The sequence below is a fragment of the Brachyistius frenatus genome, unplaced genomic scaffold (genome assembly GCF_029030835.1).
Source record: "Brachyistius frenatus isolate BFR_SWC_R1_liver_20210118 unplaced genomic scaffold, ASM2903083v1 Contig_11, whole genome shotgun sequence".
Classification (NCBI taxonomy): domain Eukaryota; kingdom Metazoa; phylum Chordata; class Actinopteri; family Embiotocidae; genus Brachyistius; species Brachyistius frenatus.
In genome coordinates this window covers 6,989,639-7,015,980 of record NW_027210610.1, presented here as the reverse complement: position 1 = coordinate 7,015,980, position 26,342 = coordinate 6,989,639, and the positions used below count along the sequence as shown (strand labels likewise).

The window sequence follows — 26,342 nt, the reverse complement described above, 5'->3', positions numbered from 1 at the left end:
TGTTTTGCGTTTCACTTGTTCTCCTTTGCATCGTCTCTGTGGCGAATCCTGAGATGACCCAAAGTGAAGAGTGCTTTGTAGCTTTTTCATTCTCATGGAGTTCCCCTCCCCCCCTTTTTAAGTATTTGTGACAGTTTCAACACCAAAAACTCACATGTGCATCATCAGGACTCCTCGCGTGTGGTTTGATTATGTTTGATTGACGTTGGCAAAAGAAAACAACCCAGCAACTGTCATCACTTTCTGATTCGGGATCCTACATTGTTAAAGTTTGATTGGTGGTAAAAAAAAGAAGTCCTGTTCCGCTTACTTAAAAGCAGAGAGACAAGCACACACAAAGAAACGGAGAAGCTGTCAAGTTGTTTTCTACAACACATCTTAAGATCGCTGGTGTGCTCATTGTGGTTTTTGTATTGGTAACCTCAGCATGTATGAAAATCCAGCTCTTTCCTTCAGACACTGGATATAAGCCCAGATCTGCTATATCAGTGCAAAAAGCTCATCTTGTAGACGATTTGAGTGTCAACAGGCAGGGCTTGACTTCTGACAAATATATCAATACCAGATTTAATCAGAATTATTGATCGGCCTCACAGGATCACAAAACGAGGCTGTTTTCTCTGGAAAACTATAAACACAACAAGTAATACATTTCCACCCAAAGCCATCAGCCTGCTCCTCGATCAGCTGTCAGGATTCCCAAACTGCAATGAAACACATGTCAAAGACGGAGCCCAGCAAACGTCAGCAACATGCCTTTCTCAGTCTTGAGCGCAGAATAGCAGCGTGAACTGTGCATCTTGCAGTCTTGATAAAATAAACCAAAGCTCTGACTAGATCGCTGCAGTTAATAGGCATTTGTACACTCTGAACTCACAGACGGGTTTCCTTCTTGGCATAATGAACATTTTACTCTCATTACTTTTGTCATTTGTGCAGTTTTAGCCGTAGTCTGCACACGCATCTCGCTGATGATGTCACCAAGTAACCCGTTCGTTTCAGGCATTTATCAACCTTTTTTTTTTCTCTCAATCAATTGCTAAAATAGAAATGGACAGAAGTAGGATGCCAGAGCCCAAAGTAATGTCTTCAAATCGCCGGTTTTGTGCAACCGGGAGTCAAAAAACCCCAGAGGTGAAGCCGAAGTTGACTAAGTTCTTCTTCTGTTCGCCGAAGTTCACGTCCGTGTTGTCAGCGGAGCTTTAACTGCTTTGTTAATTTACCGTGATTTTTCTTCCTTCTGTGGCATGTTTTTCACCCCGCTTGAACAAAACCGTCTTCACCAATGATGAAGTGCAGACAGCAGCGACACCACACCCACAGCCCGTGTGTCAGCTTACACTGTACCCTCATGCTAACACGGTGTCTGTGTGCGGTCGGTTACCCAGGTGCAAGGCATGCATCACAGACCAGAGCTGATACACTGACGTGACAGCTGTGGGCAGTGAAAGAAGACCACAAGAAGTCTCGGCTCTGGATAGGCTGGAATACGTTAACCCTTAACATCCAAGTGATGCATTTTGGGTCGGGAATGGCACCTGTTCTGTCCTGCGTCTGACTTTGCATTAATAGTCGTATTCCTGCTGTCAGTCCTGCGGTAAATGTTCACAAATGTGCTTCAACATGGGAGAAAAATGACTTTGATCGTAACTTTAAAGAGCCTTTTTGTGCATCTCTTACGTGTATGTTTTTGGTTGATTAGCATCAAAGCACTGTAACGTCGGTATTTCTTTTATGCGTGATTAAATTGAGTTCAGCTCCCAATCCTCAAATTTCAATCTCCTCTATCCATTTCTGCGCAGACATTTGCGGTGCGTTGAATATAAACGGGAAGAAATCCCGGTCGATTGACAAATACTTCCAACTTTTTTTTTAAATAAAAAGTTTCCTTAGAGATGTTAAAATGCCGGAAAAGGGAATTTCTGAGTCGCTTAACTAATTCTTAAGATGATTAGACAAGAAACGTTGCGACATACAGGCTACATCAAATAAAGGGAGTGAAATCTGGGCGCCAGATTAAAAACTAGCCACACTGGTGGACGTGTCTCCGAACGGGATTTCAGGACATGAGATGTGCGTTTGTGTATCCACACCAACACGTTGGTGACCAAAAACATGGCTTGTAGCCACGTGCGCTGCTGTCCCAGCGGTGACTTTAAATAACTCCTCCGTAAACACGCCCCGTCCGTTTCCTTGTGCTCCCTCGTCCAGTGGCCGTCCATCCGTCCGTCCCGTCCCGTCCCGTCCCCAGCGGGAAAATGAGCAGTCGCCGCCACAAAGACGAGATTGTTTCACGCTAATAGTAATCACAGATATCATAACAGCAACTACTGCTGATGGTGAATGTTAATTAATTGGGCAGCGTTGTCGGGATGTAAACACGCGGCGAGACACGTATGCAGACACACTTCACACTCCTATTTATAGGTGCTGATTGCATAAGCTCTTTGCGAACAACGGGGTGTTCTCACTTTGTCCGTATCAAACTGAGAAAAGCTGTAACTGACCAGATTATTTTTACACACAGTCACACGCGCGCGCGCACACACACACGCACACACACACACACACACACACATACATTGCATCCCTACTCCTTGGCAAACGGTGTGTGGCCCGACGGGTCCCACGGCTTACAAAAATGTTGACAGTGGACGCTATTTTTGACCATCTGCTCTAAAAGGAGGGCATGTTTGAGTCACAGACGCTGCGGTGCGAGGCTGCGCCCGTGATGTGCCTGGCATGTGGAGGGAGGGAGGGCAGAGATGGGGGGGGGGGGAGGTGGCTCACCCGAGGGCCCATCATCCTTCGTGTCACCATGGATGTACACAGTGTGCGGCTGGTTTCACTAATGTGTGTTACATTAGCATGAAGGGTGATGGAAGGGGGTTCGGAGGGGGCCGATCCTTCACTTCTTGGATGAAGAACAAGAGAGAAGATATCCTTGTGCTTGACTCATGTTGTAAACACCGTCAGTGAGATGAAATAGTCTGAGGTCAGAAATGTCTTTCAGAAAAGTGTCTGTGCCTCATTCCAGCTCTCTGTCTTCTCTCTCTTTCGTGTGTGTGTGTGTGTGTGTGTGTGTGTGTGTGTGTGTGTGTGTGTGTGTGTGTGTGTGTGTGTTATTTATGAGGTAGGAATGCGAAACCTAATCTCTGCTGGCAATGAGAGTGGGGGTGGGAGGGGGGCCCACAGTGGGTTTCTTTTGGAGAATTAGCCTTACGTGTTGCCACTTCTTGCAGCGTTTACGACTCTTTTCTTTGGATAGAGAAGTCTGGCTGCTAAGCTAAACTACTTTGAATTTTTTTTTGCATCCCTATGATTTAGTGCTTCCAATATTTCTTCAACTCCTCAACAGCATGTGTGTGGGTAATTTCCTCCAAGTCACTTTGCTGTCCTTAACATCCGAAAGACCCGTTTTTATCAGTTCTTAAGATTATTACAACAAGTACTCTCTCGAATCCAGAAGCCTCTATTCCAATTGTTTTCAACATACAAACACTCATAGCATCATTTTTAAAAACAAGTTCTTTTCAAATGTAAGACTAATATTCGAATTACTGTATGGACAAATATATAAAACTTTACAATAAGAAACAGCAGGACTGAAACTAAATATTAATTTCTCGATCAGTTAATCTGTCAATTATTTCCTTTATTAAGCGATTCATGATTTCATTTACAAAATGTCAGGGATTGTAAAAAAAAATATCCATCCCAGGTGTCCCAGAATCTAATATGGCATCTTAGTCTAGTGTCAGTCCAACAAAACAAAAATAAGTGATATTTAATTTTTGTCAACAGGATATAAGAAAACCAGGAAATAGTTTTCCCTTTTGAGAAGTTGGAAACGGCAAAACATTTTTCGCTAAAAAAATAAAAGTGACTGACAAAATAGTTTTTAATTAATGGTCTTATGATAATAGTTCAGCACTTGTCAAAGGAATCCATTCTTAAAATGTACTCCTAGTAGCTGCAGCTTTAAGAATCACTACACTTTGACACCCCGTGGTTTTACTACACCTTCGACGTCTGACGTCAGATGCCACATCATGGTTTTGGTGCCTCAGTTATCGACAAGGACCATCTCAAATCAGGAAACGTACCTGCCATTAAGATCTCTCACTGATAAATCTTCAGTACTTTGTGGCTTTGTTGTTGTTGTTGTTGTTGTTGTTATTTTTGGCATCGGGGGATGTCAAGGAGCAAATTGAAAAAGCAAATTACTGGAGGCCGCGTACTCTGATTCGTCTTTGTGTTTCTCTGGAGCAGGGAGGTGGAGAAGATCATGTGAGCTGTAATTATATTTATGTTGAGTTCCATTCAATCTGTCACAGTAAATTTTGCCTGCCTTGTCATATTCTAAATCATTGCAGTGGATTAAATGCTGGTTATGAACTCAAAAGGCCACAGAAGGATCCTTTATTTCTTTTTTCTTTGTCTTTGTGATAACTGTATTTGTTTGTTTTGTGACAAGCTAGTTGCGCGTGATATTAGCTGTACAGTGTTTTCTGGATGTTTTCAATAAATTTTAATTGAGAGGAGAATGGATAATGTCACTGGCATTCGCTCTGAAGAAAAAAAAAAAACCTTTTCAAAAGAACGGGCAGCCTTCCAAAAGTGGAAGAATGCCGCTGAAAGACTTCGTGTTTCACGAGCCATCCTTCACTTTTTGTTTTCTTATTTGTCTGGGATCAAAGACGGCGACAAGCAGTGATGGAAAGTTTGACTCCGTTTCTGGGAAGTGGCTTCTTTCGAACTAGTGTAAGAGAAAGGGGGAAAAAAAAAATCCTTTTGATTCATCTCAATCAGCTGCTCGGTGCTGGAGCAGGAGGCACTGGTGACTGATGAAAGAGCAATCAGCTCTGGACGCTCCTCATACACTCGGTGTCCAAACTCCGATCGTGATGGACCGTACACTTGCTTGTGGCAGCATTTAGCTGACACAATATTATTCATAAATATTCCAATGATTGGCTCAGTCCCGCATTCATTAGTGAGTGGCACGAATCGTTACTCCCAAATCACTAAAAAGATTAGTTCAGAATGAATGAACTTTTCATGGCGCTTGCACTTCCACTGCCCTCAGACAACAATACTATTGTTAGGCTTCATTTTACTCTTCCCTCATGAATTTTCAGCGGTTAAATCAACTTATGGCGGCCAGTTGTCATACATGCGTTCTGCCACCTTGAGCACAAAGAGCCTCACATGTCTGAGCAGTTGCTTCATTTGTCTAGGAAATGTCTTGTTTGTAGAGGCCCTTGAATGTTGCATCCCTTGATTTGTATGCGAACAACATCTACCCAAATAAAGCCTACAAAAATTTCCCTAATGTTCACTGCAGCAAAATCACATTTCAGCCTTATTTATGCTGCTGTCTATACCTGAAGACATAATTTCATCCTTAATTTTTTTTATAGGAGCTCTAACTTGCAATATATTATGGATGTTAGCATGCCAGGAGTTCTGAGAGGGGAAAGTATGAATTATTTGTGCCATTACTTTTGCTGCTGATAGAAAATGTTTTGCATAATAAACAGCCAAGACAACAAGTGAAAAATTAATGAGCAATATTTTTCAAAGATATAGTTTATGATGCATGTGGTGTGATGTTTGCTGATGACTTAAAAAAAACAAGTCAATTCTCTTTGGAATGATTGTCAACCATCAATTTTTATAACATCATTGTGCAGCTACTGAGTATTTACTTTCATTAATCTCCACAGTTTGTATTGTCATGTTAATTTACTCTACAAGTCTCACTGCAGTGTGAAAATTTAAGAACAATGAGGATGAAAGCCAAGAAGTCGAGGCTCATATCAGCTGAGGAGGATATTGGAGAGGAGTAGTCTACACTTTGCTGAACTCCCAAAGCTTCTTTTTTTAATATTTAGCTCCTGTCAGTTAAAATCAAAAAGTTTCTCACTTTCTCTAAAGCTCGCAGAAAGAGAGCGAGAGAGGGGGGGGGAGCTGCTTCACGGGTGAAAGCCCTCGCACATGAATATTTAATGGTTGCATTTTAACCAGAGTCATAAAATCCAAGAGGATGTGGCTGAAAAGAGAGCAGTGAGGAGTGTGCAAAGTAGGCTACATTGTTTCGTTATAGTCTGAGCTGGATGCCTGAAAGTCATGTAGCTCTTTTTTTTTTTTTTTTTTTTTTTTCCGGCTGCACAGCGAATCAAATATGTGGATTGTGTCTGGCTAATTTAAAGCCCGGGCCACACTTAGCGACGTGTTGCAGCCTGTTTTTGCAGGGTAAGCAGCTTGTTTTACAGCAGGATAAAGAAATCTTGGACCTTAAAGGGGCTAAATTGAAAATGTTTCATTTTGACACTTTCTCAATGCACTCAGGAAAATGAATTTGATACACTTAATCCATTTGGCCAGTTGACCAGATTCAAGAGGCAACATCTATTCAATTCCCATCAATTTAAGCCTAATGGAGGTTGAGCTACAAAATGAGGATATCTGTGTGTGTTTAATATGCAACCTTTCCTTCGTCCTCTACTTCTCGTCTTGTCATGCATTTTTAAAATTCTGCTCAGCCCTCCGCTGAGCCAGACTGGCAGCAGACAGACACTGAACTGATTGTTAAGTTTGATAAAGCACTACGTCTGTGTGTGGCGGGGGTTATTTTCCTGTATGTAAGCTTTACTTCACAGAGGTAATCATTTGTCATCCAATATTGAATCAAGTTAAATGGACTCATAAATTGCAATCACTTAACTCTGGCCAACTATTATGTTTAATATTGCTTTGTGGAAAAGGTCAGCCGGTAGTGGATCGGGTTCCAGCAACACAGATAATTCAGCTGCCTTTTATGAGTCTTTTAAAGCTCCGGAAAAATCAGCACCCGGGCGAACTGACTGTGGAGTGCTTAACAGCACAGGATACGCAGCGGCTACTGTTTATGTTTTCTATCCTTGGATATCCTTAATGCAGTGTTTAAAGTGAGTGTGAGTGGCAGCTTGCAGATAAACCACAGTGGATACCCTTAAGGGAAACACAATAAAAGGCTTTCCCCACTGAAAGGTCCAAAGTGCAGTTGTCCACTCTGCACGGCAACAATGGAGCAGTTGTGCAAACGGAGCCATCAGCGGCGCTGGCAAGCCTGGCAAACCAGCTTATCAGGAGGCAGGGTGCACTGAGCAGTGGGTGGGGGGTGGTGGTGGGGTAAGAGGTGGCTAGAGTGTGCGTGTATATGTGCGTATGTATGTGCGACTTTCTGCCACCAACCTCTCAGTTCATACATATCTGTGTGTGCTTGCATGTGTGTGTTTATGTAGATGATGAATGTACGACTTGCTAACCAACCCCATTAAAGGAACACTCCACCAAAAATCTTAGCAAATTACACAGCAAGTACCAAATACACGCTGTGTATGAGAACTGGGATTATTTTAATAATGGATTATTTAAAATGCTCATGCCGCCATCATATGATTCTACATCAGGATGGCTCGTCATGATTTCCCCGAGCTGAAGGTGATATAATCAAGTTGTAATCTTTGTTTGTTTTATTGATGGTGGTTTAAAGACAAACAGAATTGCCTCACATCGGAGAAACTGGAACCACATAATGCTGATTAAATTGCCGCTGATTGATTTATCAATCAATAAACTAATCGTTCTGTCAGACTTCTTCATCTTTGAGGAAGAAAGAAACAATCCAAACAGCAATAAGAAATCTGCTGAGAACTAATCCGCTGTAAACATTGACATGATGGTGAATCTTAGATAAACAAAAGCAGAATTTCTCTCATAAGGACGATGTTGTGGTGGATCAGCAGATCAAAGCTTAAATGATTAGTCAATTAACTACTTAGATGGTAGACCACAATTTTTGGGATAATTGATTTTTCAATCCTTGCCAAGCATTCCCATGATCTTACTTGTCATTTGTGCAGCTTTGCTGCTTTTTAGTGTTACAAGATAGTAAGTCGAATATCTTTATTATTGCTGTCTGAACAAACGAAGCAGTTTGAAGAAGTCACCTTAGGCAAAAGGAAGTTGTCACTTTTCTTTTTCAAATGTTATAACCCAAATGATTAAATGATTAATCGAGAAAATAATCTGCTGAAAAAAACAACATAATGAAAGTAAGTCTCAGTTGCAGCCCTCGTGAGAAGTGCCAGGCCGTGCTGCACACCTGCATGAATATGATTGGATGTTACAGTTGGTAGCCAAACAGCTGTGAGTGAACCATTGACTGTGAAGCATGAATTAAGCAGCTGATGCCAGTCAGCTAATACAAGCACAGCTTCAGTGCTCTGTCCTAACTAATGCTACGCCTCATTGATTCACTGTACAAACTGTAAGCTTCAAAAGTGGCTCTGAAAAGTTCCCCTGAAGGAAGATGCTGCAAACTTTTCAGAGCCACCTGTCAAGCCTGGAGTGAGTATTTGATACTGAAAATCATGGACTATTCCTTTAATCGCCTCACCTGGAATAGTACTGAGCAGATGTTAAGTGACTCAAACCGGTCAGGTCTTCTTGATAAGACCTGTGTGGCCTATCCAAGTGTCAATATTGACATTACTTTGCCGATCGCAGTGATACATTTACTACGGTCTCCCTTTTTTTGGTGTAAAAACTGCATATGCAAAACCAAATGGATCTTCACTCTTCTCTCACACAGGAGCGGCACTGATTTTAAGAAGCACAGTTTGTTGGTGGCAGATTTTTTTTTTCTGCCTTCTCAGAGTTGTTTGAGGTGTTGGAGGAATGCGCTGTGTGCTCAGATAGTTTACTCACTTGCAAGATAGTCTGTAGTGCTTTCACTGCATTTCCTTTGGGACACAACACTTGGAGAAAAAAAAAAAAAAAAAAAAGGGAAGTCTCGAGGTGCCTGTGTTCGGCTTTAGATGTGACTCTGGGTTGGTAAATATTTAGAGAGCAAACATTTTGATACCAGCGGGGATTATAGTTGGGGGAAACATGTTTTTCTAAGAATGGAAATGTCAGCATATTGCCAGGCATAATGCTACAATTTCTATTTTAATGCCAGTCTCCAAAAAACAGCAGTTTAGCAACTCAAATCCCGCTGAGGAAATCAGATTGTTTTTCCGAGTCCAGCTTATTTTTGATGTAGCTCGCCCACTGAAACTCATTGTCTTTGTTCAGAAAGCATCCAATACATCAGCAGGGATTGTTGCCGCCCACAAACAACCAACATATTTGTTCTGCTGCTTCACCTTGTTGGCTTTGTAGAGAGAAGGTGCCAAAGGTGGATGTTAAACATGTCAAGTGCTATCTGCCTCATTTACTTGGTCACTGAATATTCATGGACCTTTATACTGGTGTCAGCCTTCAGCCAGCCGTGCAGACAACCAGCAGCAGCAGCCTCACTGCAGTCATCAAACAAGCTTCATCCTTCGACGGGCAACTCCTTTCATCCCCGTGTCTTCCCAGAGACCCTCCTCCCCGTCGCAATTTTCGTTTGTTTTCGAATAAGGTGGCGATTTCGCCTGAAGCTGACAGTCGTTTCCTGTTCCAATTTGTGTAGCATGCGAGTGGATCTTTGCTGCTTCCAGCTTTGGGGCGCTCGGGGACGAGGCAGCGTAGGCACCCCGCGAAGAAGAGGAGGGAGGAGGAGGGAGGAGAGCGGGTATAACCCCCGTGTACTGCAGTCATGCCCATTTACTCTCCCCGACACCTCCGGGGACGCGCTCTGACCTCTGCGGGGATCTTGCCCCCTCTTTACTCTCACTCATGCGTTTCCTCTCTGCTCCGAGGAAACCGCACCAAATTCCTTGAGCATTACAAGAGCTTTCGGGAGGCCCCCGTTGCCGCTTGGCCTCGTCTAGACTGCCGTGACTGTAGTTTGGCAGCGCTGCTGAGCTGCGGTGTGGGGTCAGACTCTCTTAGCGTGGCAGCGGAGATTGCAGTGGTTGTCTCATTAAATATATGTTTCCTGTTAACAAGAAAAGCTCGTGCTCTTTGTTGTTTCTTGCCTCAGATGAAAGGCACCCTCTACAGGCTGTACCCAGTCAGAGCTGTATATTCTCAACATGGTTGATGCTGATTAGTAATTTGCATGATGTTGCAATGAGCTTTGGGCAGGCCTTAAAGTCCTGCATTCAAAATGTTACTTACGCCCTGCAACCAAGTACATTTGTGAGCTAAATGGTTACATTATAGTAACTTATGGAGTTTTAAATTGAAGTGTGCCTTATTCAAAGCATATTAACATTGTAGCTGGTTGAGCTGGAGCTGATTTTAACATTATATACCACTGTTGAGTGGAACCTATATGTATCATTTTTAAATCTGAGCATATTGCATGTTAAGAAACATAAAAATGACTGTAAATTGTTGTTTTGATTTGAGTGAAAAGTACAATATTTGCCGCTGAAATGTGTAGTAAAGGAGTAAAGCCGTTTATAATACAACCGTTAACGTTATATGTAACTAAATGTACTCAGATACTTTCCATCTTTAGTTTTGAGAGAGGAGACAGCCTGCCGAGCATTTGGCTGCAGCAGAGGGAAATTCATCTCCTGTCATCTCCCCGTTGATTAGTATTGATTGGTCGGGCTGAATAGGCCTCTCGAGTGGAAGTTGCATCAAATAATCCCTCATTCTAGTTTCCCGAATCCATTGTGAGGGCCGGGGAACGATTGCATCAGTGGCGCTCTGGGTGCGCGGTCGCGAGCTGAAACATTTCCTGCAGGTGTCAGAAAAAAGACGGGCTTTCTAGCCCCACTGTTTTACCTCTGAATGAGACTCGGGGAAAGTTGACCTACCGAATAATTGTGACAAACATAGCCGAGGGGAAGCTGAGAGTTGCCTGCTCGCTTTTCACTGCGGTGCCTTAACAAACAAAACAAAAAACTCACTGCACCTGTGGTTTGTATAGACATGAATCTTTTCCCAGACAAAACCAGGAATTCTCCGCAGCTTGGAAGAATCCCCCTGCTGTGCACGGATGACACGGTCGGCTGTGCTGCTGCCACCGCCGCTGCTGCTGGTTGGCTTCGGATGGGGGGCAGCTTGAGTGTAATAATGAAATGGAAAAGTTCCAGAGCGGTGAGCACTTGCACGCACAAGGTAATTGGAGATTGCCACTGAAGAACTCTGCACGATATGCTTTCAATTCTCCTCCACAGAGAGACAGACCACAAAGTTTGATTATGTTTGCTGTTAACCAAACGCTTGCTGCAGTACAGCGAAATGGGATCCTGTTCAGACAGAGTGGGAGGTGGGAAGGTGAGAAGGAAGCGGCTTTGGCTGAATGCACACATTTGTTTTCTTTTTATCTGTTTCCCTAAAAAAAAAAAAAAAGTAGCATCTACTTGATTTTGTTCTGATTCAATGTAAAGTTTGAACTGTTGACGTGTTTTCAAAACACAAGGACACGTGGTGGAGTCAGCACAATAGACTGGCATCCTATTCATAATTTATAAAACCTAAGTGTCAAGTACTGCGTGATTGAAAGATTACTTTGGATCACAATTTTGTGCAGCGTTGTTGATCGTTTTGCGAGCAGGTGTTCAAGGCTCACGGTAGCCTTGTTTAATTAAAGTAAGACCTCAGATTGGTGGTTCTTCAGCTACTTCAAGTCTGATTTGACACTGGAGAGTCGGAGTGTGTTCAATGGAAAGCAGATGAATGATTGATAAGAGAAGCAAAGCTGCTTCAAATCTTGCTCTGAGGACATTAATAATGAAGGGCACTTTGAGCGCATTCAGCGGCACGAGAGACAAGATTTCCTTACCTCCTGGAATTAGCGCGATCTTTTTTGCTTTTGTATTTTAGCATTTTGCAATATTATTTTAATACGTCGATGCGTTCTTTTTTTGGTATGTTTACTGTTTATTTATTTAACCAACCCACTGACTGACTGGCAGGCTCTCTCCATCAACAGTGACCAAAAACATTATTTTAGCTCTAAAATAATGTCCTGATGTTTTCAGTTTTGGAAATGCACACGGTTTTCAGGCAATTTCCGTAAATTTCCACAGTTTCAAATGTTTTTTTGTTGAATTATCCTTTAATTGAATTGAATTTTTTTGTTAATTTAGTTGAAAGAAAAACAAAACGCAGGCTCCCATTAACTACATTATTGTGCCTTTGTCTGTGTATATGTATTTATCCTGCTTTTAAAACAATTTTCAATTTGTCCAAAAACTGGATTTTCAACATAATGTCAAATTATTACAGTTTTTAGACTTTTCTGTGGTGGAAAAGTTTGTATGCAAGTCAACAATGCAGCAAACTGCAATGGAAGCACACGTAGACAATACATCTCAACGTACATGAAGGATGTGTGACTTTGACATTTAATGAAGTTTCTCCTATGCCGGAAAGATGAAACATTACAACAGGTATGAACCAATGAGGAGACTGTACTCTTTGTCAAATTATTATAGGAAACAGACATAAATGGCACATTTTCCCTTTTTTCCACGTATATTTTCATGGTTCGAAGTTTGAGGGTTAGTCTTATACTCATCCTGTTGCACTCACTTCTTCTGCAACCGTTTAGCGGCATCCAATTGGAGAGTATGTGCCACCAGTTGTTTAGGTAGGTAGGTAGATAGGTATTTACTTTATTAATCCCGGTGGGGACATTTTTTTAACAGTTTATCTTCATGCACCCAACAGTAATGTATGTAAATGTGCATTTTCTTCCCATTTTGCACTACAATTGGATGGAAACTATTGATACCGTCCAGTGAAGATTTATTGAGCTCATGCCCAATTGTTCAGCAGTAACTGGCTCGTTTCACTCCACAAGGTTGTGCTCACGGTGGTGCTCAAAGTTTAACTGTTCACTTTTGAGTTACGAGTGCCAGAGGTGCCAAAACACATAAAAGATGTTGGAAGAGGAAAAAGGAAGATGAGATGTTTTTTGGCACCGTTGCCGCTCTGTGAAGCGGCCTCTCCTGTCTGCAGTGTAGATCCTGCTGCTCTGTGTGTCTCTGTCAGGCTCCATGTCATCCTGCCATTGTTCAGGCTAGAAATCAGCGCAGACTTCCATTGTTCCACGCTCAAATCTACAGCTACAACCTGCTCTGCCCAATATCTCTGCACCTCATGTTTGTAAAATAAGAGTGTCATCTCTTGGCTTCTGCTGCCTCTACTGTCTCTTTGTGGTTCATAGCTTATATAACGTTGGATGATTTCCAAAATGGTACACTTTCATTCTATCTGGGTTTGAAGTGCCACTTTGGTTAGAAAAAAAAATACCCTGAGCATTGCCACAGAGTGGATTCACAAGTGTCCTCTCCCACTCCAAATCCTAACCAGCTCTCGACAGTAAAGGAAGACATGCCTCAAAGTGGATCAAAGTGTAATTCCTCCCTTCGCCCGTCTAAACAGAGCAACATGTTGACATGGTCCCAGTCACAAGCTTTGTCGTCTGTGAAGGAGTACAGTGGTGGAGGATTGCTCCGGCTCGTGGGAGAGCATTCTGCCTGAAAACACTTCCCGACATTTGTTTTCGAAACAGTGATTGCCTGGCTCGGTGTTAAAGGGCATTGAGGATCGGTTCAATGGTGTTTCTGTTCCGCAGGGCTGTTGATGCAGGCCGACTTCTCTCATGTTATTGTATGGGCTTCTTTCATGTGGTTTGACTTTGTAAGGTACCCAACTTAACACTTTCCCTTTGCCGTGCTGTCTCCTCAGCCTGGCCAGGCTGTGTGTCCCTTTCAATGGCAGCGCAGCACGGCTCCTTGATGGGCTGCGGCAAGTAACCTTTAGTTCAGATGGAAAAATCATTTTTCTCAGTCAGACATTATGCCACATACATGTCTTGGCGCTGGCAATATTTCCATGAAGCATTCTCACATTGAGCAAAATATATTGTGTTTGATTCTCCACCAGAAGAAATGTGCAAGGTACTACATACTGTATTTGAACAGTAGTGATGGAGGAGGAGTTACAGTATTTAGCTGTCCAAGGTTGAAATTTGACAGTGTTATGTGATTGGTAGTCAGGGCACTTCCTGTGACAAGTACAGTTACCTGAATAAAAGCTTCCTGCTGTTGCTGCTAGAAGACAGTGGTAAGAGTGCACTGAAACAATCAGCTGAAAGACGCTAAAACTCTCAAAGAAAGAGTTTATTATTCAGGCTTCTATATTCCTTGATTGATGCTGAGTTTGTAAAAACACATGACTCCGGTGTGTGTAATGGCCTGGCTGCTTCGGATGTGTTGCTCCAATAAGCCGCCAGACATTTCTCAGCCAGCATTGCCTTCGCTATGACACATGAAGAGGCCGCAGATGAGAATCACCTGTCTGTGGTGAGCCCCGGGAAGCAGAGCCCATCTACTCTCAAGGCGGGTTGTCACAGCAGCTATTAAGACTAATAGCAGCAGTCTGTGATAAGCACAGTTAGCTGAATTCATGACCCGAGCGGCCAGAGCGGCGAGATCATTTCCACTTGTGTGTTTTTCTGCTGATGCGTTTAATTTTTATCCTGTCCAGTGCTGTGACACAAGACGGAAACCAGGGAGTGCCAGAAAGAGGGAGCAAAATAGAAATAGAGTGATGGAGCCTTGGGGGGAAATATTGATTGATACAGTCCAGGGTGAAGCATTGCAACAGGGTTTTATTTGAGTGATATGACTCAAAGTCCTCTCTGTGTTGATTGCGTAAGACTCCAATCCACAACACGAAAATTACATTTACAATATGCTCGTTTCCATGAATCCTATTGGATGAAAGCCTAACTGACAAGTCACCTTCTTAAAGGGTCGGTTCGCTCAAATTAGTATTGCACACAATGGAGGTAAAGTGAATTTAATCGGTAATTTTCAGAGCTTCAAAATACATATAATATTGTTCAAAAGTATATCTTTTAGCATAATTCATATATCGTACTGCGTACTTTCTACTGAAGAAATAGTCCACAGATGCCATTTTTAACCAAATGTTTCAGGAAGGTAAAACAAAACAGTTTTGCAAATTCTTGTTAGCATCTCAAGAACCATTAAGAACCAAAATGAAACCCTCCTGACCAACCTCAGCCTCCTCCTGACACAGACTCTGTGGCTCTATAGTAGCGTCACCTCACTCCCTCCTCTGCTCCCATCACCAGTAGTGCAACCGGAGCTTTTCGGGGATAGCTTAACAATAAACCGTAACTTTAGGTTGTAGTGAGCGGCTTGCCCCGAAGACCGACTGGGTCATTTCTTTTGGGGGAATGTCTGAATTGGCCGAACTGGCCCTTTAAAGGCACGATAGTTGACTCAATGGGCTGTTTATAAGATCAGGCTCTCCTTTATTTCTCTTTTCACATTTACTCTCCAGTCAATTCAACCAAATATTTATCATGCATCAGATGCTCGTGATGCCCCCCCCCCCCCGCCCTCACCCACCCGCCGTCTCTCTGCCACCACATGGCACGGCTGGTATTTGCCGATTTCCTGGAGATCACTGGAGGATGCCGTCGGAGCACTTGTGCTCCTCTTTCTGCCTCTCATTTGCTCTGTGCAGAGTGGCCCGCTTAATGCATTGTAATGGTTGACCATTATTTACGCAGGGGATAAACAAAGAGAAGCGAGGAATTGATGGAGTAATCCACTCTCGCAGTCATTAGGCATTGAGATGGAGGAGCTGGTGGAAGCAGCCTCCTCCTTATGCCTCTCGAGTCGAGCAGCTAATGGAAATGGGACTCATTAAGACACCTTATACTCTGACGCACCCAAGATCATGAGGAATTGCTAATTGATTGTCGTTAGCGTTCTCGCAATGAGACGCTCTGCCTGTTTTCTCATTTGTTATGAACGGCTTTGTTTTCTTCCCCTCGTCTCCTTCACTTCATTATTGATGTTGCTGTTTTTCATTCTCTTTTCTCGTCGCCCGTTTTGCCTCGAGAGTCCTCAGCAACTGAGTCATCTTAACGCTGATATACCTGGTTAACTGCAACAATCACAATCAGAAGGAATCCTACATGTACAAATCTGTATTAAATCAGTCATATTTTCTATGATTAGAAGGTATTATGTAAATAAAAGCAATGTTCTAGATCCTCTAATGATTACATGCGCACGGAACGTAAATGCCTCAAGCTAGTTTAAAAGGGCGGATGTAGAAAATGTGCTTCAGCCAGCATGGTCATGGTTGAATAGCAGGGAGAGGCAGGTCTCCCCGTGATGCTTCGCTTATTGGCTCTGGAAATTCCTTCCCCTTTCCTCTGAAACCAGCAGATTGTGTTCATCTCAGCCTTTAATCATTTTCCCCTCCCAATAGTAATGTGCTCTCTTTTCCCTCCCTAGATTCCTCTGTGTATATGTCCGCAACCCCCCCTTTCTTCTCTCACGTTGCTTTTTTTTTTTTTTCCTTATTATGAGACGGAAGAAGAAAAGATAGGAGGTGGGGGGGGGGGAAGAATGGGGCTGGAAATGCAAATACAGGTCCTTTCTTGTGACAGATCAGGGCTCATTACACCCACCTCTCCTTCGCAACCGGCTGGAGGATCTCCTTCTTGTTTCTCTGTCTCGCTTGTCTTCATTACATCAAGTCCTTCACCTCTTGTAAACCCTCCTCATCACCCGGGCTGGTCCGACAGCCAGGTGACCAAAGAGGAACCTCTGGCTGCAGGGCACACAATTTGCTTTGCAGATGAAGCAGGTACAGAGGAGGGGAGGTAGTGAGGCATCAGTTTTATGTCTGTGGTCAGACGGTGCAGCGTTTCTTTGCTTTAGCGCTCTGCCAGCAGCCTACACCTCTATCTCTATCTCCCTCGTGGGAGTTGCTACCACCTTCTCGCTCTGATAGGGATAGACTGGAAACAAAGGAGGGAAAATACAAGCACCCTCTTGGGCTGCTCTGGCTTTTGAAACAAGATATACAATAGAGAGAGGAGTAGGAGGGGAGACAATATTGAAGCCATCAATTCATGCAGGACTCGTGAGCGTCAGCTCACTCTCTGCACCTAGAAAAACATGAGTATTTAAAGTAAAACCCTGCTTTCATACAATTTGGGTCTTATTCTTATGATTCGGGTGACCAGTTCTATCAGTAATAATAACCAATTTCGGAGTGAGTAAACATTCGGTAAAGACCAAGCTTCACCAAGCGTACGCCACTACCTCATTGGCAACGACGGGCCATTTCGGTGTGACCGGGCCTGAACTGAAATTACTACCCAAAGCGTGTGTTGTAAACGTCCGTCACATTTAGCGAACTGATTTCCTGGTTCTATCATGAGCTACCATACTAGCTCACAGTTTTCCTGTGAAATGAGGCATCATTACTGCCATTTTGGAAGCGCTCCCTTTCAGTTTTAGTGCTTTAGTTAATCGTTTTTGCTGCTGTTGGACTTTTAGCAACATCTCTGCATTCCTTGATCGCAGCAGACATTTAGGTGACTGTGTCGGGGTTCGTAAACGATACAGACATTTGCTAAAAGTAATAAAGCTCTAAATTAACCTTTAAAAATGAGAAAGAAAAGCCTTTTTGGGATCCCTTCGTTCAGCAGTTTCACTTTTTTAGGCGATCCGCAATACACACAATTGATGCTAGAGGGCAAACACATTGGGAAGTTATGCACAGCAGGAAGTAAATTACCTGCATTTGCATAAATAAGACACATAATTGGTAGTTGCAGTGATGCTGATCTGGTGATACACAACATGTATACAATTGCACCTTCTTGCAGTAGATTGTGTTTGCCTGTGTGTAGTGTGTAGTGTGTGTGTGTGTGTGTGTGTGTGTGTGTGTGTGTGTGTGTGTGTGTGTGTGTGTGTGTGTGTGTGTGTGTGTGTGTGTGTGTGTGTGAGTGAGAGTGAGAGTGAGAGAGAGGCTCCACATAATTACAGCAGCGGTGGTTAACTAGGCGCCGGCATTTGTGTTAATCAGTAGAGAGTGAAGCTAACTGAGCTGGTGTCTCATGCCCTCTAAATGTATGATGGTAAAAACCATTATCTCTAAACCTGTAATCATCGCTCCAGCACTCATTCAGAGCAGCGATACACTTCATGTTGACGGCTCTGCCCCGTAACAACATGTGACTCTGTTTAATACATTCCTTCCGTCTTCTGAGACCAGTGTGTTATGAAAATGTTCAATCTGTCAGTACAGTATGTACATTATATACAGTATAACCTTGCTCCTATGAAATGACAGATCAGAATCATTGATTGACGCCCCCCCCCCCCCACACACACACACACACACACACCCCACCGGCCTTGCTATTAAATCCCAGTCAGTGTGGTGATTTGCCGATCAAAGGACATCTGACCTTCCAGGTTAAAAGCAGGCAAATTTAGGTAAATAGTAACTCTTTCTTTAGATGTTTAGGTTACATGTAACTGCTATTTAACAAGTACTCAAATTACAATATTTACACTGAATATTTCTCCTCAAATCCAATTACAGAAATGGAAATAAACGAATTAACATATAATACAATTAATCATTAATTGCAGCCCTACTGTGGTTGATACAAATTAAAGTGTAAAGTGGCAGAGTATCCCCCTTAATTATTTGTCTACAATTTTGTTATAACTGTTTGTTTGAGTAAACTAACGACGAAGTGAGATGATTTACAGCATGTTTTCTGTTTTTATCTGCCTCTCTGCTAAAAATCATAACGAACAACCAGACTGTCATTTCTACATTTGTCATTCCAGCATCGCCCCTTTGACTTCAAGTGTCTTTGTCGGATATCTTTTGAAATGCAGGGATGCATATATCTCTGTTGATCTTGCATGTCTTCAGCATATTGACAACAGGAAGCAGCCTGAAGTGAGACGTCGTGATTTCTGTGCCGAGGTAACACAAAGTGGAAGGGGGGCACGGCTGAGGGAGGTGAATGGGAGGTCAAAAGTTTTCAGAGCTGCTATTCACTGAGAATGTAATGGTGTGATAAAACTTCCACTTCTAGCTCTCTGTTTCTCTCTGCTTTTTAAACTTGTGATCATCGCTACATATCTGTCAAGAGAAATGTGGTTTAAAAAAGATAAAATTTGCAAAATCGTTTGAAGGTCATTTGATGATTTTAAGGGAAGATGAGCCTACCATCATTATTTTCACTCGGCAAACAGCAAAGTCATCCCTAGTAATGCAAAGTATCCCTGCGTGGTCATGCTTCTGAGCTGTTTTATCACTTTGGCTGATTGTTTTCAATGAGACCTAAAAATCCCTTTAATCCTTTCTCGGGTCCATTCGTTCGCATGTTTCATAGGCGCTCACATCCTGCTATATTTACCAGTTAAAATGCAAATACGGCCCACTGGGAATAATAGCCCCTCCGAGAGCTGGCTGGGTGGACGAACACCCCGTGGCTCTCGCGCTTTCCCCACAGCGTTGAGAGCAGAGCCAGGTGAGAGTTCCTCCTCAGGTGTTCCTCTTGTGCCATTGTGCAGGCTTGGCGGGTGGCGTCCAGCTCCCGCCACCCCTCCTGCCTCACCAGCGTGCTTCGCTGCCACTTTGCACAGAACGACTGTTCTTCATGCAGCCAGTAAAACGCGCTGCTGACTGGGGAGGAATGAGCTTGTCCAGCTCCAGTGGCTGCAGCAACAGCGGGGATTTTGACTCCATGAGGACCTAATTAAACCTGGGAGGGCCTCTCTGAAGGAATAATAACAATGATAAATGCACCTCTGTGGCCAGCTTAAAAGCGGCAGGGAGAAATGTTTTATTGTGCTGGCCCGTCTTGACACAATTTACTCCGGGCTTCTGGTTTTTGCCGTATCAGGAGGAAAATCTCACCTTGTGAAAGTTGTTTTTTGGGGGGTTTTTTTTTGCCTATAGAAGCGGTCTGGTGTCATATGATGACTTGGCTTTATGCAACATCAAACCCTCTCTGCAAGTTTAAATTTGGCTAGGGGTGTAGTGACTCCATGCCAAAAGTAAAAAATAATTTGTGTTTGTTTGTGCAAGCTGCATCTATGATTAGAGCATACTGTATGTGTATGTGTGTATCCTAAAAAAATAAATCATTTGAATATATTACGATGTTCATCTGAGCTCTGGGAACTTATTTTTTTTAACGTTTTAATATTAACATAAAATTGACAGTTTAAAAGAAATACCAGTAATTCTAATCATCTGAATAAACCTGTTGTACACGACACCAGATCAGATGCCAGCTACAATTTCTTGAATGTCTTTTTCATATTTCTTTCAAATGATCTTATTACACGCTTTAAGTGGGTTTACTTTGTTTTAGAAAATATATCCTGTCACTTGAGACTCTGTCAGGTGATAATTTAGAGGAAAAACCTCCTTTAATTAGATAACAGGCTGCTGTATTTCAGATTTACACTTTGCCGGCAGTTTATCAATTACTGCTTGTGGTTTCATACTGCAAGTCAGTCTTTGTCTGGGTGCTCGAGCCTCCTCCTCACCGCGCTGCAGAACCGTGTTATTGTACTTAAACAAATCAATTCTGTTGCAGTTGAGCTTTTTTTCCCCTCCATCCCCCGTCATTATGAACTGTTTGCAGTGCAGAGCACATTGATTTTTCACAGCCCTGGAAAAGCTGTTGATGAATAGCACAGAGGTATCTGGGGAGAATCTGGCTTTAAAAAGGAGGCACCCAGCGTCAACCCCTCCTCCTCTCCTCTCCTCCCCCGGCCCATTGAGCCCCCAGCGCTCCTCCACTTTCCCTTTTCAGAGAGCGGCACTTCCAGCAGGGGAGAAATGCTGCCTGAAAAATCTTCCAATCATAAAAAAAGAGGATTACAAAAAAAGTGCAAGGCACCAGGGACCGCCCTCTCTCGCTGAATGTGAAAATACACCTTGTGGTTAAACAGTTTTTATATTTGGAGCATTAGCCTTGTCCTGTCAACCAAAGCATGAGCTCAGGAGAAACCAGAGGAGTTGGTTAGGGATAGAAATGACTAGCATGCTGTGTGTCACTAAGCTGATGAAAATGATACCCTTAACTGGATGCAGCTATGGATAAAAATGGCGTTTGTTATGCACTCACCCACCCCACACACACACACACATATTCACAAAGCTGGAGCAAACACCATCAAGATATTTTTACTCTTTTCTTCTCCACCTGATTGGATATTTCATAGTTCAACAACTGAGGAGTGAAAAACAGCTTGCTGTTGTCTTCCAACCTTTCTCTATGAAAACAAGGACAAAGTTTAAGGACGAACTGAGTGCCGGACAGGAACAAAGCTGCTGCTGAGAAACCACTGCCTTAAAAGATGACTGTCTATAACCTTAATTCGACCTTTCTCTCAAAGAAAGCACCTTAATTTACACTTGATTCGTGACCTTCTTTAAAAACCTGAATGATAGTCTTCCACTTCCAGATTTTCTCTTTACATTGGAGATTTTGTGCAACTACAAAATATAACACAACACTCAGATAGTCTCAGTTTCTACACATAGAAGTCCTCCACTCATCCAGCGTTGACATCCATGTTTAATGAATCCAGCCTATGCTTATTATGCTAGTAATTATAGGTGCTCACAATGATTAATTCATTAAGGAAAAAAAAGCTTCTCCACTTATTTGTTTGAGCGAACATTGACACGATTATAAACCATGTGGCTTCAAGATTATTTAAATATTTAGTTTTGTATTGCAATTTAAAATGAGTTAGTTCCGTGTTGTACTCTGCTTAATTAATTCCTTAACTGGATTATATTTGATACTTTCTCAAACCTTGGTTGTCACCTTTTGCACCTCACCAATATCTAATGTGGTCATTTCCAAAGGTCTGAATGTTAGGGTATATGCACCAGGCCCGCCAGCCAGGCTAAGTGCTAAGCTACAATAAAGGTGTGCCTCAAAAGGCTTATCTGTCAATTGGGAGTGAATTGTGAATGTGCCATGGCAGTGAACTTGCGGTGTGGTGGATGTTTATGATGCCATGCTGATCATGTGAAGTATCCGCTGCTCTTTTTAATTCGTCCTTCATGTGCACGAGAGCGTGAAGGAGCTTATCTGTGCAGGGAGGAAGTGTATCACAAGGCGCAGATGGAAGCCACTCAAAGTCCAAAGGAATCTGTGAGAAGTAAAATCATTGAGTGGGCTTGATTTGCATTAAAAAAAAAAAAAGAAAAAGAAACGAAAAAGAAAATGTAATATTTGTTGTTTGGAGATTGGTGGATAATGCAGCGGTGATTGATGTATTTTTTTTTTTCTACCACTGATTTTTCTCAGGGGCAGAAGACGTGAGGCGCTGGAGTGTTTCTCCTCCTGGTGTGTGAATGGGTGGGGGGGGTCCTTCGTGGTGACGAATCAAGGACTGAAAACAACACAGGTGAGTCATTTTTTTTTTTTTTTTTTTTTTTTTTTACTCACATATGGTGGGACCTGCAGAGCCAAGCAGGTTTCAGGGGTATTAAATTGTGTACACAAATTTAAAAATTGTTCTCTCAAATTAATGCTTCTGCTGCAGTCAGAACTGGTGGTTGCTGTTTGCAAGCCAGCAGCTGTGTTTTGCTTCAGGTGCCTATAAGTAGTGAGCTCAATGCTGCATGTTAATGTCATTACATGAATGCATTTGTCCTCAACGCTCTTGAAAACAGTCGCGATGCTACATTCGTTCGTCATTTTGCAGTTTTTACTTAATCCCGAATATAGTTGGAGGCATGGTTCTAGTTAGTTGTGAAACAGCGCAAAGAAATCCAAGTTATTTCAAAACTCTTTGTCGACTTTGTGCTGTTAACCAACAGCTGTCTCGACTGTGTTGAGGAAATGGGGAGAGTCCAAATGGAGAAAGCTAATGTGGCGTATTAGCTGCGTCCACATTTATTTAACCCTCCTCTGTCAATGTCTCCACTGCTCCACAAAAGAGAAGCAGTTTTTGAAAGTTTAAAAGACACAATTTAGTGGTAATAATTGACCTTTAAATTTTTTTTATTGTTTTTATTACATTGGCAGCCAAGGAGCAATGCCGATTCCCACAACATTTACTACAAGCCAAGAGTTCACGAGTTGTGACGCGTTTGCTGACGTTTAAGGAAATGGCAGAGGTTGCTGATTTTTTTTTGTTGTTGTTGTTGAATGTTAAGCTAATATGTTGTGATTTTAGTCATGACGAGTTTTCTTAGATAAAAGTCTCGTCTGAGGAAAATGTTGATCTTCCAAACAGCCTCTTTCCCCCCCTCTGTGACTGCATTTTCTGCATGACGTTACCCGCCTGTGTTCTTACGACTGACTCACTTGAGCGCCAAACATGCACGACTTCCCATAACCATGAGCTTAAAGGGTTCCATTTGAACGCAGCACATGTCACTAGCTTGCTTACGTGTTAATTGTGTTAATCATCTAGTCTGTTTTATGACAACACGGCCATGACAACAATATTGTTAAACCTCTGTAAATTGGGGCGCGGGAACCGCTCATTTGTGTGCAAGAATTAAATAAGTTCAGAGCAAACAGAGCAATCATGCATGTGCACAAATTCTTTTTTTATTTTTATTTTTTATTTTTTTTATCCCTGAGACTTGCCAGGCTGTGTAAGGACCTTTCTAATTAACTGATATGCTGCTTTGCCCAAAATGTTTTGTAAAAAACAAACAAACAAAAAACACTGTTAAGTCACAGCTGGAATCAAACAAAGCTTGTTACTGAAAACAGATATCAGCATCCCCCTGTCACTACAGCGATGTAAAGACCGCAGCTCTGTTTGCTCTGACATGTTCTGTCCTTCACTGTACTCCAGTGTCTTTGGTAAAAAAAACAAAAAAAAAAAAAACATGTGATGCCAGCAGTTTGCGTGTGGCCAATGTCGGCTCTCCTCACAGACCATGTTGATTTCATCAGGAACCTCCTGGGGGGTTGGAGGAGGGGTGGCAGGGTGGGTGGGTAACAAACTCTAAATAACAAAGTGCTTATGTTCCATATGCAGCCGGAACGTGCACGCATGCACACACACACACACACACACACACACACACACACACACACACACACACACACACACACACACACACACACACACACACACACACACACACACACACACAGAAGGTCATGACTATCCTCTTCATCAGAAAGCCACCGGTTCATCCTTATGCAATATGTAGCTCAGTGTGCATTCCACTAAAAGGGAGAATTATGTTGTGGAGAGGGAATGTAATTGGTTTGTCCACTGTATTATACAATACAGCTATGGATTAGGAATTGGGACATCCAGGACACACACACACACACACACACACACACACACACACACACACACACACACACACACACACACACACACACACACACACACACACACACACACACACACACACACACACACACACGCACGCACCCCCGCTGAATGGATAAGAGTGGTTAATCTTGATTAGAGCAGTGTGAATGCTGAGAAATACGGTGCCCTGACAAACATCTGCTTGCCACACAGCTGAGTGGGATAAACCAAAGTGATTATTGTGGAAATGTCAGGCGAGGTAGACAGTGATAGCATTTGAAACGAAGAGAGGGGGGGGGGGTTGACACGAACAGGGACATGACATGAGTGCTTCACAGTCAGTTTCTCTCGCTCTCACTCTCAATGACAGACTTTCCCCTCTCACTGTTGCCTTTGCATGAGGGAAATATGTAGCCGGGCTTTTGACGACGAGGCTGCAGCAACGGTCTCATAGAGAAACTGCTTTTTTGTTGTCCAACACAGTGAAAAACTAAAATATATTCAGTTTACAAAGAGTAAAGGAGGAGCTGGAACCAGTACTTGACAGTTGCTGCTGCACAAATGACTTTACAATTACCAGAATTGTTGTCGAGGTATGTTCTGTTCGACTAATGGATCAAACCGACTCGATCTTTCACCGCAGAGCAGTTTCACCCAGTTTCATTTCACTGGATTGATGTCTGCAGGTTGCTCTTTTTGTCTGTAGCTCCAGTGTAGGCTCTAATGAGTAATTGCTTTCCTCTGTGAAATGTGAAGGTGCAGACATTCCGTTAACTTTGCGAAAGGAAAGGGGGGAGAGAGGGGGAGGGAAAAAAAAAAAAAAAAAATCCCCTTCCTGTCAGTGGTCTCTCTTTCTCTCTGTTCTTGTGAGATCTGGAACTGATAAGTGAGAGGCCTCTGGTAACTGAACAGGAAGGATAGAGGGCCTGGCCTCGCAGCCCCTGCCTCTGCCCACATGTCCACCTCCCCTGCTCGGGCAGACAAAGGGAGCACAGCCTCCCACTTCACTTCAGGTTTCAAACATTCAAACCTATGAGAAGGATAATCATCACTTGTTGGAGTGAACTCTTATCCTGAAGAGATTTTTTTTTTTTTTAATGTAATAACAGAGAGGCATTTTGATGAAACAGACCACAGCCAAATTAATGCTTCACAACAGTTTCACACCCAGGCACAATCACAACTCCCTCGTTTGCCCGGCTGGTGTTTAAGTCAAGTGGAAGAGCTGTGTTAAACAAGCACATGACGGAGCAGTCGGAGTTTATTGTTCATCCCAAACACGGTCTGAATGACAAGCTGTTAAACTGATAAGTGTGATGAGGCTGTTGGAGTGTTTCCTGAAGCAGGTGCTTTAAGGGAAATGTAACACAGAGTGAACTTATCCACCCAAAATGTGACAGTAGCTTGAATATGCTGTTGAAGAGAGAAAAAAAAACAACCATCATTTGTGCGAGTTCCAAGGAATGTGGGCTTTGATTACAACAAAAATGTGCCGGGGAGTACTTTGGTGACATTGTCACGCAAACAGAACAGGACAACACTCAGCGCTTCATCTTTACGTACAGCTGAAATCTAAATTTATACCAATACTTATTGTGTGAAAACATAAATTACAGTCAGGCTGTCTGTAACTTTAGGGTTATAAACAACAGATTCAACAAAGTTAGTGGAAGATAAAAGGGCCCAGAAAGGAAGAAGATCTGTAATCTTGATGACGATAATCTTTTCAAGGACAAGCACCATGTTTAGTCAAAGAAAAAAAGAATGTCAGAACACTGGAAAAAAAAAAAAAAAAGGACAAAGTGCATCCCATAGCACTATTTAAACTGTCCGTCTAAGAATTATATTCATTTTGTTATTGCAATCTAAACTTGTTGTAAACTATGTCCTAGCATGCATTTCTGGGCCTTTTTGTTTTCGGGTAGTGCAGTTTATTCCAACAGAACCAAACTTACATGATGTGACATGACAGGACACTTCCAGTGCGGCATTTATGAAGAGTGAGTATTTTTCAAAATAAATTTACTTCCCCTCATATCTAAAAAAAACGTGTCCTCTTCCTAAAACTTCGCACTTGAATTACTGAAGCTAAGTGCGGAGGGGATACAAGATTTATTGCAATTGCTGGGTGGGTTCTGTAAAATTCGCACTCTGCTTACTTCCAGCAGCTGAATGTAACACGATTCAGTCTGTCAGAGAGTCCAAAGTCATTCTGGGCAATGCAGGAACTCACTTAACTGGATAATAATTACACAACGTGTGTAAAAGAGG

General features: G+C 42.6%; 1 protein-coding gene across 2 annotated transcripts in view; it reads left to right on the top strand.

Moving 5' to 3' along the window:
• Window positions 1-26,342, top strand: part of LOC138617125 (zinc finger MIZ domain-containing protein 1-like) — a 110,141-nt gene that overhangs the window by 6,623 nt on the left and 77,176 nt on the right. For both annotated transcript variants that reach the window (XM_069691867.1, XM_069691866.1), the window contains exon 2: window positions 22,088-22,187. The gene's annotated coding sequence lies outside the window, so the exon portion shown is untranslated. The remainder of the gene's footprint in view (window positions 1-22,087; window positions 22,188-26,342) is intronic.